Here is a 19277-nt window from a genome sequence, read left to right on the forward strand (position 1 = left end):
TAATCCTAAGGAGTCTCATCTTAACGTGGTTAAGAGAATCCTTAGATACCTAAAGCATACAGCTAGCATAGGCTTATGGTACCCCAAATGAGCTAATTTCTTTCTCTTGGGATACTCGGATTCGGACTTTGTTGGATGTACTGTGGATCGTAAGAGTACATCAGGTGGGTGCCACTTGATAGTGCGCTCTCTAATTTTATGGTGTTCAAAGAAGAAAAACTATGTGGCCTTGTCCACTGCGGACGCGAAATTGCCGCTAGAGCATGTTGTACTCAAATCTTCTATATGAAGCAAACCTTGTTTAACTTTGATGTTTATCTAGAGAAGGTTCCACTGCTTTGTGATAACGAGAGTGTTGTAAAGCTTGCAAATAATCCCGTTCAACACTCTCACACAAAGCACATTGATATTCACCATCACTTCCTTAGAGATCATGTGTCTAAGAATTATATCTCTCTTAGAGGGGTAAGGACCAAAGATCAATTGGCAGATATTTTCAAAAAATATCTAGATGAAGCTACATTTTGTAGGTTGCATAGTGAGCTTAATGTGATAGATGCTTCAAACATCATGTGATGCCTTGTCATATAGATGCATTTTATATGTATATATGCTAGGTGCTTGTCTAATGTCCTCAAGATAGTGGTGAACATTGGTTTTGCTTGAGTTAGTGGCCCCCTCATTTCACTCAAGGCATGTTGTTGGGTTCAGCATAAATAAGCTTGAGAAGGAAAGTAATCTGACAAGATAGATTTGTTATATGTTATTCATTCACTTATCATATAGCTTGCACTCATGTCTACTTTTATGTATTTATTTTGCATTGTATGTGCATTTACGGTAGTAAGATCACAAAGTAGAATATCACTCTTTGAGAATGTTGTTCGCTCTTAATGTGATATACAACTCTACAAGTGTGCTTAAATCAATGTTTGTGCTAAATGCCAATTGAGTTATGTCCTTGCGAATTTAGAGCTTCAATCTAAGTTCATAGGCAATATGACTCATACACTTTCTTGGAGTTTTTCCCTCCCCTCAATGTTTGTGCTTAATGCTAATTGAGTTATATCCTAGTGAATTTAGATCTTCAATCTTTAAGTTCGTAGGCAATATGACTCATACATTTCTTTGGAGTTTTCCCTCCCCTCCTTATTGCTTCTTATTACCTATTGCGAAATCTATGTCTACAATAGCCTTTTGGCAAATTCTTTCAAATGAGCGTTTGAGAGGGTAAGTTTTTCACTTGAATCTAGTCTAAACATGTGTTTTTGTTGGGTGTTTTATTTGAAGTTTGGCCCAGTGAGGGATTTTAGTTCAGCAAAATCCTTTTCTATACGTCAGATTGTCTGGCATATTCAATATTATCCTCACTGGAACATCCACCGTACAGTGTTCTTTTAGCCATCTTATTGTCTCTCTGCAATCTTCTAGCGTATTCTTTTTCCTGATCACCGGATTATCAGATGTGCATAACTCAATTTTCTTCACAATATTGTCTAGCATTCATCTCTGTCCTTCACTGAACCATCCTACATTCATATCTTCAAATCCTATTCAATTTCTTAACCTCCTGGATTTTAGTCTGGCGATCTATCCGTGTTCATTCCTTGTCAACAACGGATCATCCGGCGTTCAAAACTTTTGACGGTCTCACTTGTCATATTGGGTCGTTGTCTTGTTTTTTTCTCGACACCGCCATCTCACTCTCACGCTAGGCAACCATCTCTACCACACATCACCCTACACCGCACGCGCCGTAGCCGACCTCCACGAATTTCCATCGTCGCTTCCTTCTCTCACCACCGCCGCTTCCTCCTCTCGCTGTCGCAGCTCCGTGCCACCGTAGCCTCGCGCCATCGCAGTTCCATGCCACCATAGCCTTGCGCTGTCTAACTCCTCGTACATTGCCACTAGAGTTCCATCGGCGACTGTCACCGCCACCAACCTTCATCTCCTCATGGTGATGGGTCATGAGCGACGTGACAAGGGCAAGGGAGTCAAAGCTCCTAAGAAGAAGAAAACAAAAAGGCAAAAGGAATGGGATCGAACTCTGGTAGCTGCAGCTGCACCTATCACATAGAGAGATCATGGTATACGCATCAGAGTTGATAGCACTCCACCTCGTCAGTCCACCCGCATTCGCTCTATTGCGGGATTGGGCACAGCGCCTTCTGGCTAGTTGAGTAGCCGAAAGAGGACTCGTCAGGAGTCCGAGTCGAAGGAGGAAGAGCGAGCTCGGGGGGAGCAGCCAGAGTAGTAGCTATAGGCACCGACTAAGGTCAGATTGCGTGATTTGACCACTCTTAAGTCTCCCAAGGTCAAGAAGTTGAGGTTTGTTCCAATTAGTGAGTGGTTTCCTCCACAAAAGGATGAAGGGGTGAACCCTCGGTTCTGGTCAATGTTGTTGGAGAGGTTTCACGCCTTGTTCTTGAGGAGAAAGGTTAGTATAAGCGATCATAAGATGCTCAACTGGCACTTCATGCAGTTAGCCTCGGGAGGAGTGGACATTCGGACACAATTTGACTCCTTTCCAAGATTGTCAGCTTTCCTCATTGAGGTGAATCGCTATGTTGAGGAGTGGGTCAAAGATTTCTATGCTACAATTTGGATAGCTCTAGAGAGGGATTATTTTCAGTTCATATTCCAGGGCGAGCATATCAAACTCTATAGGAACACCCTCTTGGAGGCATTGGGCGTTTAGGCGAGTGCCAGATGTCTACACGAGGTTGTTCACCCAGACGCCACACCTCCACACCATGCTCGTTTTGGTGGTAACTTTCGACAGATGATGAGATTCAACCTTTGTTTCACCAACCTTTCATTCTAGGATCACCTTGCTTGCCTGATATGCTTACACCTAAGGCGAATGTAATTTACATGGCCATGAGATGGAGTTTGTTACCGAGGATAGGCAATGTCGAGGCGATCATGGGTATTCAGCAATGGTATCCTATCAATCCTCACTCACACTCAGTTCGATATCGTGGATTTGATTCTTTGTGAGTTTGAGGATGTGATTGCCAACAGGATGACCATGGCACGCCAGCAGCCATATGCACACTTCATATCACATATATTGGCTCACTCGATCAGTTATCCTAAGTTTCTCCAGACCTACGAGCAGTCACTGACCTACTTCAGGAAGTACTCTCTGACTGCACCTTCTGACAGACATCAAGGTCAGCGAGCGATGTTCTAAGCTCAGGAGCAGATCCCTGTAGTAGTTGAGGACCATGACCTAGCTGAGGCAGAGGTAGATTTAGCCCACGCCACCTTTGACATTGACAGTGATAGTGACTTAGAGTCAGATGATGTTGAGTACTTCCCGCTTGTCTTTAGGTCACACGATGCTGAGGCCGAAGGATCTAGTCAAACAATGCTACAAAATTCATTACCTTAGTCTACTCCTTCAGTGGCCCCTGCTGCCCCTCCTTCTGAGTTGACTACTATCTTATAGTAGTTACAGCAGCAACAGGCTTTTCAAACCGAGACACAGTGGTGTCATGATGAGACTCAGGCAAAGCTACATGCAGATCTAGTGCACCAGCAGGAACAACAGATGGTCCTCATGTAGTCTATACAATAGTGAAAGTGCACCTAGCCTCTATATGTGGTTTTGATAATTAATGATAATACTTATGGAAAAACAATGATGTTGAGTTTGTTAATAAGTTGTTCCATATGTGATGTATGGAGGAGAGATATGCATCAAGATGAATGACCTTTTAGTAATGCTCGGGTAAGTTAATGATAATATTTATGAACTAACAATTATGTTGAGAATTGTTATTAAGTTACGGCGATGCGTAAATGATGAAGCATGGATTCGTTCAGAATTGCCATGAGTTCAAATAATTGCAATAAAGTCATTGAGATCTTAGTGATGCTTATAAGAGGAAAGAAAAATTCATAGAAGATTGGTGATAAGTGTGAATGCTAAGTTACTTGTGGACATCAAGTAACTAAGAGTATGTTATTGTCAATAGAGGTTTATGAACTAAGCCATGTGCTTTGTGCATGAGAGTGAGTTGGGGTTAGGATCCATAAGAAGGCATAAGTTGAATTGAAATCAACCCAAAGTGAGAGTACGTTTTAAGATCAATAGAGTTTTATGAATAATACTCTTGTTCTTCACTCTTGGCATATATGATAAAGTGAATTCCTTGAAGATGTCGAATACAAAGTGGTTTTCTCTATAGCAAGACGGTGAAGGGCAAGCAAGACTCGGCTGCGATGGACCATCTATGGTGAAGGGCAAGCAAATGGCTTAGCGCTGAAGGACTAAGGCGGTGGTAAAGAGCGAGTGAAGGCTTTGCATCAATAATACTGTGGGAGGCCATGAGAAGCTACGGGTGATTTGCATCAATCACATGAAGAATCAAGAAGCAATGGAGTGACGATGATATAAAAGTCAGCAACCCTCTAAGTTTGAAGAAAAGGAGGGATACTTGAAGGTATTCAAAGGCTCAATGTGATTCAAACATGTTTTATTTTTAAAATTGAGTATAGGTATGCTGCACTATTAAGAGAGATGCAACGTAGAGCTATTTATCGTGTCTCAATACTCAAGAGTTTCTAATCAACCTAAAGTGAGAGTTCGTTTTTGGAATCTAGTGCGAAAAGTGTGGAAGTGCCTGTATTAGATTTCGGAGTATTCCTAGTTTGATCCTATGTGTTTGAGATCATGATTTAAGTTGGGATGTATAGTCCTCTGAATAAGCTTTCTGTAGAGTCTAAAATCATCGAAATTGAACATCGGGATTAAAAGTTATCACCATTTTCAGAGAGTGAGCGGTGTTGAACTCGGACATTTCAGGCTGACTCGGATACTCCGGGTAGGCCAAAGTCTCCGAGTTTAACTCTGAGCCAGGTGGTCTGTTAGGGCCTAAGTGTTTCACTCGGATACTTTGGGTTGACCTGGAGACTCCCAGTTCTGGTAGTTGTCCGGACCCTCCGAGTTGTACTCTAGCTAGGGTTCTTGGTTACGCGTTTAAGTGTCAACCTGGATACTCCGGGTTGGTACAAAAAGCTATGTAATGGCTAGTTTTTGGAGAAAGGATATAACTAACCCCCCACCCCAACCCTTGTTTGCTGCTACTTGGGCACGAAAGAAAAACTTTCTAGAGCCAAAAGAACTCCCTGCTACTCCAATCTAGTGTGATTTTAGAAGAAAAGTAAGTTTGGTTGAGAGATTGCAGGTTTGAGTGCTAGTAAGTGTCGATGACATGGGAACCAGGGGTCCCCGAGTCCCAAGGCTAGAACAGCAGAGTGCCACGTGGCGCCCTCCCTCGGGGATTATCTCCCCGAAGGTCCGAGAAAATCAAGTTCCGGGAAGAGGGTGCTCGGGGCCATGAACAGTGATCCCCGGGTACCCGAGTTCCCCAATGACCCGAGAAGGCCGAGTTCCGGGAGAGGGTGCTCGGGGTCATGAACAATGGCCCCCGAGCACTCAAGTTCCCTGATGACAAGAGAAGTCAGTTCCGGGAGAGAGTGCTCGGGGCCGTGAACAGTGGCCCCCGAGCACCCCAGTTCCCTAAGGACCCGAGCAGTAAAGTTCCAGGAGAGTGCTTGGGACCGTGAACAGTGGCCCCCGAGCACTAAAGTTCCCCGAGGACCCGAGCAGTCAAGTCCGGGAGAGAGTGCTCGGGGCCGTGAACAGTGGCCCCCGAGCACTCAAGTTCCCCGAGGACCTGAGAAGTCCTTCGCCGGTGGTCCCCACAAGGGCTCGGCGGTGAGGTGTCAACTGGTGAGACGCCCGATGCTGCATTTAAGAGGGCGCATGGCCTGTCACTTCCAACTACTCCCCCCACGCCTGCTGTCAGTCCCTGCCATGGTCTGGCAGGGAGGCGTGGGGACATTCAATGCTCGGGTCCCATCGCGCGTCATCCGGTGCGCCTCCGGATAACGTTGCAGGGCTCGAGGCACACCGCCTGCCGCCCTGCTGTGTCAGGCTTGCTCTGACCGGGCGGGCACGCGGGGCTGCTCGGTTGCTGCCCGGTAGGCCCTCCCCGCAGCACTCGTCGAAAAGCAAAATGATGACGAACAAGACCGGACGGGAGCGCATTTTCAACCCTCCCCGTCACCTCACGCAGCAGCCCATGATGGTTGCTTTCCATTTATAGCACCTTGGAACTTGCGCCATCCTTTCTGGGCACGCTATCGCCTCGACAGGTATAAAAGAAGGGCGGGCTCCCCGAAGAAGAAGGGCATGAATCTGATATAGGACGACGGACCGAGACTTGGATCGACCGAAGACATAGAACACTCGGATACTTTGGGTTGATCTAGAGACAATTCTTGTAACACAGCAGATCCTCAGAGAGACATTCTCAGAGCATTTATAGCATACACACAGGAGTAGGGTGTTACGCTCAAAGCAGCCCAAACCTGTCTAAAAATCCCCTGAGCATTTACTTCCTCCTACATCCGATCATTCCACTCCTCCTGCATCTCATTTACTCCCATTTATTTCACGTACGAAGCGGGTTCAGAATCATCCCCGGCCGAATCTCAAAGGGGCTCCCTCCGAATCCCTGCTTGAGGAGTTCACCCTCCGACAGTAAGCATATCTCCCATCTTGAGCACTCGGGTTTATCGGCAAGAAGTTAATCGTCACGTTTGTTACTCTTGGAGCTTTGAGCTCGTAGGCGGCTAGGTGTCACCTGCGAGCACCTAAGGTTATGGTATGCTGAGGAAAGTTTGTAAAGGCTTCAATTTCACCTCCGCAAGGGAAGAAATATAGAGTGGAAGCCAAGCTTAGGAGTGACCGAGCTTGGAGAGGAAAAATGTTGAGAGAGATCCGGCTGGCTCAATGTGACCGAGCCCCTCAACGGAGACATCGGAACCTCTAGTGGAGGTGTCCAAACTTCGGGGAACAAATCGCGTGTCTCCTCTCTTGTTTCCTTGTTCTTGAGTTCTTGCTTAATATTTGTGCATATTGCTTGATCTACTTGCTCATATGAAATTGACTGTAGATTCTCCGTGGATCTACTTGGAATCATCACTGGAATGCATGACTTTATTTAGTTTAAGCTAGAACTCTTTAGGTATTCTTTAATTTTAGTTTTAAGTTCATTCTCTGCTGAACCTGGTGGTTTCGAATTCAACCCAAAGTATTCGGTTAACAGTGTTTTCAGGATTTTCAACTAGAGTTTTCTTGCATATCTTTTGCTAGTTTTGAATAATCTTTGTCACCTTAGGATTTAACTTTTACACTTATTTAGAGTGATTGTGCATTAGTTAAGCCTAGCATATTTAGGATTTTCACTTGTGAAAAATCTGTTATTTTATTTTCCGCTGCAAGTTTAGGGTAATGGTAAAAGGGGACGAATTTTAACAACACTTGAAATTTATATATCTACTTGTGTTCTTAACTCTTGCATATCATCTAGTACAAAAATATCTATTCATCATGATAATATGGTTACTTATTCTCATAGCGATACATCTATTTTCACTTTTTGAAGAAAATAGAAGTCTATGAGAGACAAAGCCTAGGTGAGAAGCATCCACCTCTCCAAGATGTTCGTCTCCTCATTCTGACACCCACATGAACCTTATGGCTAAAGGTAAAAAGAAACCGGCAAGTAAGAATGATAATGATAGTGTCGTTGATGGACTTAAGTTTGATCATTTAAGCAAAAAGAATATATCTAAAATGATCAAGCTCATGGCCTCCATGGAAGACTTAGAGGATAGCCTTAAGAGGCAAGAAAATTCCTCATTGGAAAAAGTGAGGAACTCGAAGCCTTAAATGTGAAATATGAAAAACTTCAAGAATCCCATAGTTCTTTCTCTAATCTTTATGAGGATCTTAAAGTTAAGCATATTGCTTTGCTTGATAAATTAGATGCTATGATTTTAGTGGATTTAGAAATATCATGACCTAATTGCAATATTTTATCTAAGGACAAATCTACTAATTCTTGTGTATCATCTTTGGAGAAAAAAAATATTGAGCTAAAGGCTCAACTTAAAAGGCTTCCTAGCAAGCATGTGAGCCAAAAAAAAAATCATGATAAATTTTTGTGCACTCATGAAGATCTTGTAGATTCCCATGCCCTGCTAAAAATAGCTCATGAGGTAATAGTTATCACGGTAAAATCCTATGAACCTCATGTGGACATTAGCTCATTTTCTTTGCCTAATGTAAATGTGACACATTTTTTTTGCCTAATGTAAATGTGACACATTTTCTTTGCCTAATATAAATGTGACATGTGCTAGTTCTAGCAATTCATTTGATGTCAATTCTACATTCAATGATAAATTACCTACTAATTCTTATTGCTCTAAAGCTAATATTTTCTCTAGTGTTGCTTGTAATATTGATAGTAAAGAGAAAAGTAAGAAACTCAAGGATCAAGTGCATTCAAGAAATAAAAGTGGACTTGGAGTCAATTCTAACAAGAAGAACAAGTCCAACAATGTCAAGATCAAAGGGCAAAATCAAAAGAAGATCAAGGCTCCCATCACTTGCTTCAAGTGCAAGAAAGAAGGCTACCATATGAGAGGTTGCTCTTTGAAGAAAGTAAAAAAGAAGATAAGTAAGAAAGAAGAAAATGAGAAGAATTTTGCTCACATCAAGTGCTTCAAGTGCACCAATGTGGGATACTTTGCCTCAAGTTGTCCTAATAAAGTTAATGATGAAGCAACATTTATAAGTAGGAAATCAAGAATTAACAAAAGGATGTGTTATGGTTGCAATGAGAAGGGGTATGAAATTGGATCATATCCTTACAAGAAGGAAAAACTTTGCAAGTCATCAAGTGAGAGGCAAACCGGAAATAAGCAAAACAAGAAGCAAAACAAGAGGAAGAAAAGATCTTGTGGAAGCAAAACTCAACTTTGCTACAATTGCCAGGCAAAGGGACATCTTGGTAAAAATTGCTCCAGTAGTAATATTCCTAAGTCTAACTTATTCAATAATAATCAATATTTGCCTAGAAAGGTTAAGAGTGGTACTTGTATTGCTAAGATGATTAGTTCACCTCATGTTAATGTAAGGGTCATTTTGGTACCTAAGTCTCTCGTGACTAATCTTAAAGGACCCAACATGATTTGGGTACCACAAAGTTCTTAATTTGCTAAATAGGTACTTAAAGATGCATTTACTTAGCTCACTTTAGAATAATTTTATTGCAAATCTCATATCAAGTTTCCTTTCAAATCGTATTTCTCATCATTTATAGAAAGAGCGTCAAGTATGAAGATTGTTAATCCAACATCAAGAACCAATAACATCTCGATAATAAGTACCTACTTTGAAATATCTACCCTCCTTAACCTTGTGTAGGTGTGAGTCATTCATAATCATTTTGTGATTATGAACACTCAAAGTTGGCTAGGTAGTTTATACTTAAATGTCTACATTCTTATAAAGTGATGCGTTTAATAATGCTCTCTAGAGCAAACTCTTGTGAGTGATGCAGGCAATAAATATTTGGTGGTGGTTATCAAGAAAATATTAAGGAAAGATCAAGACTCATTAAAACCCCAAGCATCTTAGCTTTTGGGATAATCTGGATATTCCGGATTAAATCCAGAGGCTCTGGTCTTTGTAAACCAGGCATTCCAGCCTAAATTCGAAAGTTTTAAATTCTGTAGAAAGTTGGAGATATATTGAGATGAAGAAAGGAGTTAAAATTGAACCTCCATCATTACGAGTGCCTCGTTCAATAGCTCATCAAGAATCTAAGAGATCATTCCATCAATGACGTTCAAGAGACATCTAAAAGAAGGGTGGTAATTTTTAAAACCTCTAGTTATAATTTCTTATGAATTTTACCTTTTGTGTCTTTGTGAGCTATAAGGTAAAATAATACTAGAGGATTTAGACTTGGTAGTGGCTATAAAAGATGAACTTAATCTACATGATCTTATGGTTGTAAGTTCATTCTTGAATGAACTATGTGTATGTTACAAGTAATTCAAGTACTTAGATGCATATATTTAGTAGGAGTTTATCCTATGTTTTATACTTTGAGACTAGTATTTTTCAAGTAAAATTTGTATTTAGTCTCTTTGTGAAATGAATATCCTCAAGGATGTCAATGAGAATTGGCTATTTATTTGAAGAGCTATCTACTTATTTAAAGAGTCAAGTTTTATGAAAATATATTTGCTATCTATACAATATCATCCTATGAAGGTAACATTCTATCACAGTACTTTAAATTCATATTCTTATTTATTGTGTTAGATTTTTGTTCTACACAATTTTCTAAAAAGTTCCAGAACTCAGAAGTTCCGTCAGGTCGGAGTGTCCGAGTGGTCCAGAACATAGAGGTTTCGGGTCAAGCAATATCTGAGTACTTCAGAAATCGAAAGTTCCGGGTTGTATCCAAAAATTCCAGATTTTTGACGTTTCTAGCTCTTTGCATGTGTAAATTTTATATTAATGCTTATTTTAGACTTTATGCTTATCCTAGCATGTGTAGACGTGATTGCAATCTTGTCATGTCTATATTTCATATAAATATATGTTTTGATTGCTTGCTAAATGTGTTATAATTTGTTTGGGGCTCTTCTAGCTTCTCTTACCGACTAGTATGTATAAGTCATATAACTAGGATATGTAGGATGCATTACACACTCATTTGTTGATTGTGTGGTTTTAGAGCCTTATTTGATTTTATCTGTCTTATTGAATTCTATTTTCGCTCTTTTGAAGAAATTATTGGAATATTACATTATGGGGAAGTATTATTCTTTTGTGCATCTTAAATACCCATAAAGTGTGAATATTTGAGCTATACCATTTAAAATTGACATCACTGCTTATCTAGTACCTATGTGGTATATCAAGCTCATATAAATCTCAATTTTGAAAGAACCCATTAATTAATCCATATTTGATCTTAAATTAAAACTTGAGCTTCTTGGTACTTCTCTACTGATCTTTTAATCTCAAGATCTTAATTTGAATCTTTCTCGTATTTGAATCAAATCAACTATAGTTTTTATGTATTAGTTGATTTTGTGAAGAATGACTTTAAAGAATGGTGCCTCTTTTTTTTTCTAAACCTTCTTCACATGCTTCTTTGAACGAAAGTTAATTTATACCTTATTGCAATTACCATCTTGTGATATCTTCATATACCATTGTTTTCTTATAATTGGTAGTAATACAAGTGGTAATCCTTATTGATCATCTTTGGTTCAGTTTTTGCTTTTAAGTAATTTCCTTCTGTATGAAAAAAATTCATTTAACTCCCCTGATAGAAAAATTGGTTTCTTCAATGAAACTTCCTTTTAGAGTTTATGAAAACTTGCTATCTCAATGCTTATATCTTTCTTGATATACTTGCTTGAGATAAGTTTTTAAGCATGTTTAGAACTTCTTCATGTCTCTATATGCTCAATCTTCACTTAGTTCATTTATTGATATTTTGGTCTTAGATGTAATTTGGACATAATTATTAGTATTTTATCTTTTATTTGGTATCTTCAAGTCTTATATGCTATTTCTGTCCAAAGTATATCTTTATTGAATCTTAAAAGTGACGAGAATACTTGCTTGACAATAATACTAATATCTATAGCATGTTTTACTTCTTTGATCCAACATATAGAATAAGCCTCCATAGTGTTTTTAATAGCTAAAATATGCATAGTATTTTCATTTATTTTTAATTGGTATATATTTTCTAATTGGTATCTATTTCATATGCACCATCTATTGGAGAGTTTGCTCTATATTATAGGTTTTGCTAACCTCTTTCGACCCAATGAGTTTGGGGACCAAATTATGCTTAAATGAGTTTTAGGTACAATGGAGATGCGTTGGAAAGTTAGGTTAATCATAATAAAGGTTCTTCCAAATAGAATATCATTTTAATTGAATTTTCATGAAGAATGTCACTATTTCAATTGGTATTTATAAAGAAGAACGTCTTCTTGAACTTCAATTGGAATCAAAAGAAATGATCATATCAATGTAACACCAAGTTAATATGAACAAGTTACCGAGATGAAAGTTACCGAAATGAACAAGTCACTAAGATTAAGTACCTTGCTCTAAATCTATGCAATCTACACGAGTTTCAATATTCTATCATAGTATGAAAATGACTTGCAAAAATATGTTTTTTCTTGCAAGTGCTTAAAAATTTGTAAATATGAATAATTTGAAGTAGCATATTTTTATAAGAACTTTATAACCATGTTTATGATTCATTCAATCCTAAATATGCAAAAGAATCCATATCAAATGATTGAGTTGCTCCTATATGCAATATTGATGAAAATCGCATAATCTTTTGCTTAAGGTTTTTAGTCCGATTTGTTTGGCCTTATTGAACATGTATGCTTATGAGATATTGACACTTTGTGCTAAACAAGATATTCGTTATAATGTCAACTATTTTTCTATGTTCAATATTGTGCCTAATCTCGAACTCATGCTTGATTCGTCTTCAAATTGAATTTGTTTCAATTGGCATCTATCTCAATTGGTATTTCCTTTAATTATGTTCGCATAAGTTAATGACAATACATATGAACTAGCAATTATGTTAAGAATTGTTATTAGGTTATTCCATAGGAGATGCATAAATGATGAAGCATGAATCGTTTAAAATTGACACGAGTTCAAATAATTTCATCAAAGTCATTGAGATCTTAGTGATGCTCATAAGAGGAAAGAGAAACTCGTAGCAGATTGGTGATAAGCGTAAATGCTAAGTTACTTGTGGAGATCAAGTAACTAAAGGCATGCCATTATCAATAGAGTTTTATGGACTAACCCATATACTTTGTGCTTGAGAGTGAGTTGGGGTTAGGATCTATAAGAAGGTATAAGTTGAATTGAAATCATATATGTCAAGAGTGAAGAACAAGAGTAGACTCCATATATGATAAAGTGAATTTTTTGAAGATGTCGAATACAAAGTGGTTTTTCTATGGCAAGACGGTGAATGACAAGCAAGACTCGTCTGCCATAGACCATCTATGGTGAAGGGCAAGCAAATGGCTTGGCGCTGAAGGATCAAGGCGGTGGTGAAGAGCGAGTGAAGTCTTTGCACCAATAATACTGTGGGAGGCCATGAGAAGCTACGGGTGATTTGCATGAATCACATCTTCTAGGTTTGAAGAAAAGGAGCGGTACTCGAAGGTATTCAAAGGCTCAATATGATTAAACGTGTTTTATCTTTGAAATTTAGTATAGGTATGTTGCACTATTAAGAGGGATGTAAAATAAAGCTATTTATCATATCACAGTGCTCAATAGTTTCTAATCAACCCAAAGTGAGAGTTCGCTTTAGGAATCCAGTGTAAAAAGTGTGAAAGTGTCCGAATTAGATTTCAGAGCGTACCTAGTTTGACCCTATGTGTTTGAGATGATGATAGTTGGGATATGTAGCTATTTGAATAAGCTTTTTGTAGAGTTTAAAATCATCAAAATCGGACAACGAGATCCAAAGTTATCACCATTTTTAGAGGGTCTGATGTGTTGAACTCGAACATTCCGGGTTGACTCGGAAACTATGGGTTGGCTGGAGTCTCCGGGTATAGCTCCGAGCCAGGTGGTCTGTTAGGGGCTAAGTGTTTCACACAGATACTTCGGATTGACCCAAAGACTCCGGGTTCTGATACTTGTCCGAACCTTCCGAGTTGTACTTCTGACCAGGGTTCTCGGTTACACATTCAAGTGTCAATCCGGATACTCCAGGTTAGTAAAAAAGCTATGTAACGGCTAGTTTTTAGGGGAAGGGTATAAATAACCCCTCACACCCATCCTTGTTTGCTGCTGCTTGGGCATGAAAGAAAAACCTTCTAAAACCAAACAAACTCCCTTCCACTCTAATCTAGTGTGTGAATTAAGAAGAAAAGTGAGTTGAGTTGAGAGATTGCAAGTTTAAGTGCAAGTGAGAATATCTCCCATCTTGAGCACTCGGGTTTATTGGTAAGATGTTTATCGCCGCGTTTGTTACTCTTGGGGATTTGAGATCCTAGACGACTAGGCGCCGCCGGCGAGAACCCAAGATTGTGGTGTGCTATGGAAAGTTTATGAAAGCTTCGATTTTTCCTCTGCAAGAGAAAAAAATCAAGAGTGAAAGCCAAGCTCAAGGTGATCGAGCCACTTAACGGAGACGTAAGAACCTCTAGTGGAGCTGCCCAAACTTTGGGAAACAAATCGTAGGTCTCCTCTCTAGTTTCCTTGTTCTTAAGTTCTTGCTTAATATTTATGCATATTGCTCGATCTACTTACTCATGTGAAATTGATTATAGGTTCTATATGGATCCACTTAGAATCATCACTTAGAATACACGACTTCATTTAGTTTGAGTTAGAACTCTTTAGATGTACTTTAATTTCAGTTTCAAGTTTATTCTCTGCTGAACCCAGAGGTTCCGGATTTAACCCGGAGTATCTGATGAACACTATTTTCAGGATTTTCAAGTAGAGTTTTCTTGCATATTGTTTGCTAGTTTTGAATAATATTTGTCACCTTAGGATGGTAACTTTTACACTTATTTAGGGTGATTATGCACTAGTTGGGCCTAGCATATTTAGGATTTTCACTTGTGAAAAATCACTTAGTTTATTTTCCACTGTAAATTTAGACCAACGGTAAAAGAGAACGAATTTTTGTAAAAATATATATTCACCCCCCCCCCCCAAGCGACATCATTGCCTTTCAAGTAGCAGCAAAAGGCCATGCTTTCAGTGCTCCAGACGGATAGGGAGAACAATCGGATGTTCTCGTTTATTTCTGGATGTTTGGGCTCTTTGTTCCAAGCTACGGTCTTTAGTTGCTAGCTGCTCCATGTGCTCTAGCTCCAGCCTCAACCCCTCTACCTGGTAGTGTTGGTGGTTTCTTGACGACCCCGGTGTCAGTGTTTCCTAGGATCTCCCAGACTACCATCACGTCACAGCTGCCAATGTTTGCACTAGGTGTCTACTCCTATCCCCACTCGGCCTCTCAGCTTTGAGGAGACACCGCAACCTACTGTTCCTAAGCAGAGTTCTTTAGTTATACCTCCTGCTATCACACAACCTGAGTTTGATGAGACAGATTCTACACTTCGGGAAGTGTAAAGTCAGATTGACCAGGAGATAGCCGCCTAGAGACACGACTCTTCCAGCTCAGACCTCCTTCCTGGCGCAATTTTCACGTCCGAGGTTCCTACCATGACTACTTCTACCGATCCTTCAACAGGTCCTCTTGCTGCTGACGTCGACGCTGCTGCCGCCGAGCTTTCTTCCACCGCATCCAAGTTCGACTCTGGATCTCAGTTTGAGATGCGGGCTTTTTCACAGGGACTCCACCTCCTCCAACCCTGGATGCTTAGCCGTCTTCCTTTTCGATGTTTTGATGCCAGAATGGGAGATAGTTAGGGGGAGTGGGAGTAGAGACAAGAGGAGCTTGGGAGTATGTTGGATCATTATGGTTTTTGATGTATAACAAGCTATTTGATTCTCTCTTTTGGTGTATTTCGCTTATCATTACATTGTGACTTAATTCATACTTGGCTTAATTCTCTTTCAAACTAGCATGATAGGTTGTTCTAGTGCTATGTTTTCCCTTGATTATTGTGCTATGTCATTATATGCCTATTATGAAAGGTCGAATTTTATTTAAATCATTCTCTACTCATTTGCATTGTCATCGATAACTAAAAAGGAGGAGATTGTAACATCTAAGTTTTTAGGTAAGTGGTAAGTATTTTAGTGATTAATGATAACTATATTATTGTGTCTAACAAGTTTACTTTAAAATGCAATTAAAAAATTAGTTCATAATATTGTTAGCCCCTTAGATAAGCGATCAAATGATGTGAACATTAAGATTAAGGACCTTGTAGTGTAAGTGTCGTAAGGAGATGAATGACACTTAGAATAACATATGCTCTCTTTTTCGTTCTTTAATCGTACTATATGAAAGTGCATCTAGCCCTTATATATAGTTTTGGTAATTAATGATAATACCTATAGACTAATAACGTTGTTGAGAATTGTTAGTAGGTTGTTCCATAGGTGATGCATGGAGGAGAGATATGCATGAGCTCTAGGTACATGGGGAAATTGAAAGTGTATCAAGATGAATGAGCTCTTAGTGATGCTCATGAGAAAAAGGAGAAGCTCAATAAGATTGATAATATGCATGAAGGCTAATAAGTTACTTGTGAAGATCAAGTAATTTACGGTATAAAAGTTGTCAATTAAGTTTCATGGACTAACCCATGTGCTTTGTGCTTGAGAGTGAGTTGGGGTTAAAATCCATAAGATGACATGAGTTGAGTTGAGATATCCTATATACCAAGAGTGAAGAATAAGATTAGACTCCATATATGATAAAGTGAATTTATTGAAGATGTCGAATACAAAATGGTTTTCTATGGCAAGACAGTGAAGGGCAAGCAAAACTCGACTGCGATGAACCATCCGTGGTGAAGGGCGAGCAAATAGCTTAGCGTTGAAAGACCAAGGCAGTGTTGAAGAGCGAGTAAAGGCTTTGCGCCAATAATACCATGAAATGCCATGAGAAGCTACGGGTGATTTGCATCAATCTCATAAAAAATCAAGAAGAAATGGAATGACAATATAAAAGTTGGCAACCCTCTAAGTTTGAAGGAAATGAGGGATACTTGAAGGTATTCAAATGATCAATATATTCAAACGTCTTTTATCTTCAAAATTTAGTATAGATATGTCGCACTATTAAGAGGGATGCAATGTAAGCTATTTGTCGTGTCTCAATGCTCAAGAGTTCTCTAACTAACTCAAAGTGAGAGTTACCTTAAAGAGCCTAGTGCCGAAAGGGTAAAAGTGTTTGAATTTGGTTTCAGAGTGTTCCTAATTTGATCCAGTGTGTTTTAGGTCATAAATTTAGCTGGGATGTGTAGCCCTTTGAATAAGCTTTCCATAGAATCTAAAATCGTTGAAATCGGACTTCAGGATCAAAAGTTATTGCCGTTTTTCAGATGGCCAACCGTGCTAAACTCGGATACTCCGGGTTGACCCGAGTACTTCGGGTTGTCCAGAGTCTCTAGGTGAGGATCCGAGCCGAGTGATCTGTTAGGGACTAAGTGTTTCACCCGGATACTCCGGGTTGACCTGGAGACTCCAGGTTCCGGACCCTCCGAGTTGTACTTCGGCCAGGGCTCTCAGTTACGCATTCTAGTGCCAACCTGGAGACTCTGGGTTGACTCTGATACTCTGCCTTAGTAAAAAAGCTGTGTAACAGCTAGTTTTTAAGAGTTGGGTATAAATACCCCCATCACCCCCATTCTTTGTTGTTGCTACTTGGTTATGAAAGAAAAATCTTTTAGAGCCAAAAGAAATCCCTTCCACTCCATTTTAGTGTGAAATTTGAGAAGAAAAATGAATTGGGTTGAGAGATTGAAAGATTGAGTGCAAGTGAGCTAAATCTCATCTTGAGCACTCGACTTCATCGGTGAGAAGTTCGCGAAGCGTTTGTTACTCTTAGAGCTTAAAACTCCTAGACAGCTAGGCATCGTCGACAAGCACCCAAGGTTGTGGTGTGCCGTGAAAAGTTTGTAAAGGTTTCGATTTCGCCTTCGGAAGGGAAAAAATCAAGAGTAGAAACCCAAGCTCAAGTGTGATCGAGCTCGGCGAGGAAAAGGGTTGAGAGAGACCCAGCTCAAGTGTGACTGAGTCCCTCAATAGAAATGTAGAAATCTCTAGAGGTGTCCGAACTTCAAAAAATAAATCATATGTCTCCTCTCTTGTTCTCATGTTCTAGTGTTCTTGCTTAATATTTGTGCATTTTGCTCGATCTACTTGTTCATGTGCATTTGATTGTAGGTTCTCATGGATCTACTTGGAATCATCACTTGAAACATATGACTTCACTTGGTTTGAGCTAGAACCCTTTAGGTGTTGTTTAATTTCAGTTCAAGCTCATTTTCTGCTAAACCCGGAGGTTTTGGATTTAACCTGTATACTCCGGATACTGTACAATCAGTTCTGAACCCGAAGTATCCGGACCAACCCAGAGACTCCGGTAAACTATGTTTTCAAGATTTTAAATTAGAGCTTTCTTACATATCTTTTACTAGAATTGAATAATTTTGTCACCCTAGGATTGTAACTTCCACACTTATTTAGAGTGATTGTGCACTAGTTGAGCCTAGCATATTTAAGATTTTCACTTCTAAAAAATCCGTTAGTTTATTTTTCGCTGCAAGTTTAACAGTTAAAAGAGACGATTTTTTGTAAAAATACCTATTCACCCCCTCTATGAGACATCATTGTCCTTTCACTCTAAAGAGGGGCTAAGAATAGTAGCTTGATCTAGTTATGTCTAAACTTAGTTAGATGTACACTCGTGAAATTCTAGTACTATGTAGCTTAGAAAAGCTCATGGATAAATTGAACTAAAGATAAGGCTTAAAGAAGTTTAAATTGAATAAATTCTAAAAATTCTCTATACACCAGATGGTCCAATGCTGAAGCGTTGTACACGTCTGAGCTTTCATCTCAGCGCTCTTGTACACGCCAGATAATCCGATGAAGTGAAGTTGGCTACGCCATAGTATTTTTTTTCAGAAGATGGACTTTAAGTTTGTGCACGACAAATGATCTGACTTATACACCAGATGCTTCGCTAGTGTAAAGTTCAGAAGATTTCTGTTCATTGAAAAATAGATTTATACACAACGGATAGTCTGACATATACATCGAAGGTCTCGTCGAAGTATTTAGTGCAGTAACGGCTAATATCAGCTAGTTTGGATGGACGATACACGCCAGATGATCCGATGTTTGAGGACTATGCATACCTGATCATCCAGCGTTCACGAAAACTATAAGTAGTTAGACAACAGCTAGTTTTGGACTTGTAGCCTATATATACCTCCTTATTTTGTTTCATTTGACTTTTTGCCATTCAAAAAAACTGAAACACTTAGTGTGAGGTCAAGAGGCAATGAAGTGCACTAGAGTGTTTTGCAAAATTCTTAATTGAAGATGAATGACATCATTAGTGCAAGAAAAATAGCAAATGTGCATCCAACTGTTGTTTAGACTTGATTTGAATCAAATAAAACTATTAGCTTATTACTCTTGATGATCAGTAACACCTAGCAGATCTTGATGATCGAAGATGTCTTGTTGAACTCTTCAAACTCTAGTGGTTGCCTCAAGAAGAAGCTTTGCACTTGGTTTAAAGACTACCAATCCAAAAATAGAAAAAGTGATTATCGCTAAAAAGCACTTAAATCTTGATACCTCAAAGAAGAGCAATACCCTCAATGAGTGCTATGAGGATTAGGGAGTACCAACTCCTCAAAACCTCTAAAAAAACGAT

The sequence above is a fragment of the Phragmites australis genome, chromosome 16 (genome assembly GCF_958298935.1).
Source record: "Phragmites australis chromosome 16, lpPhrAust1.1, whole genome shotgun sequence".
NCBI lineage: Eukaryota > Viridiplantae > Streptophyta > Magnoliopsida > Poales > Poaceae > Phragmites > Phragmites australis.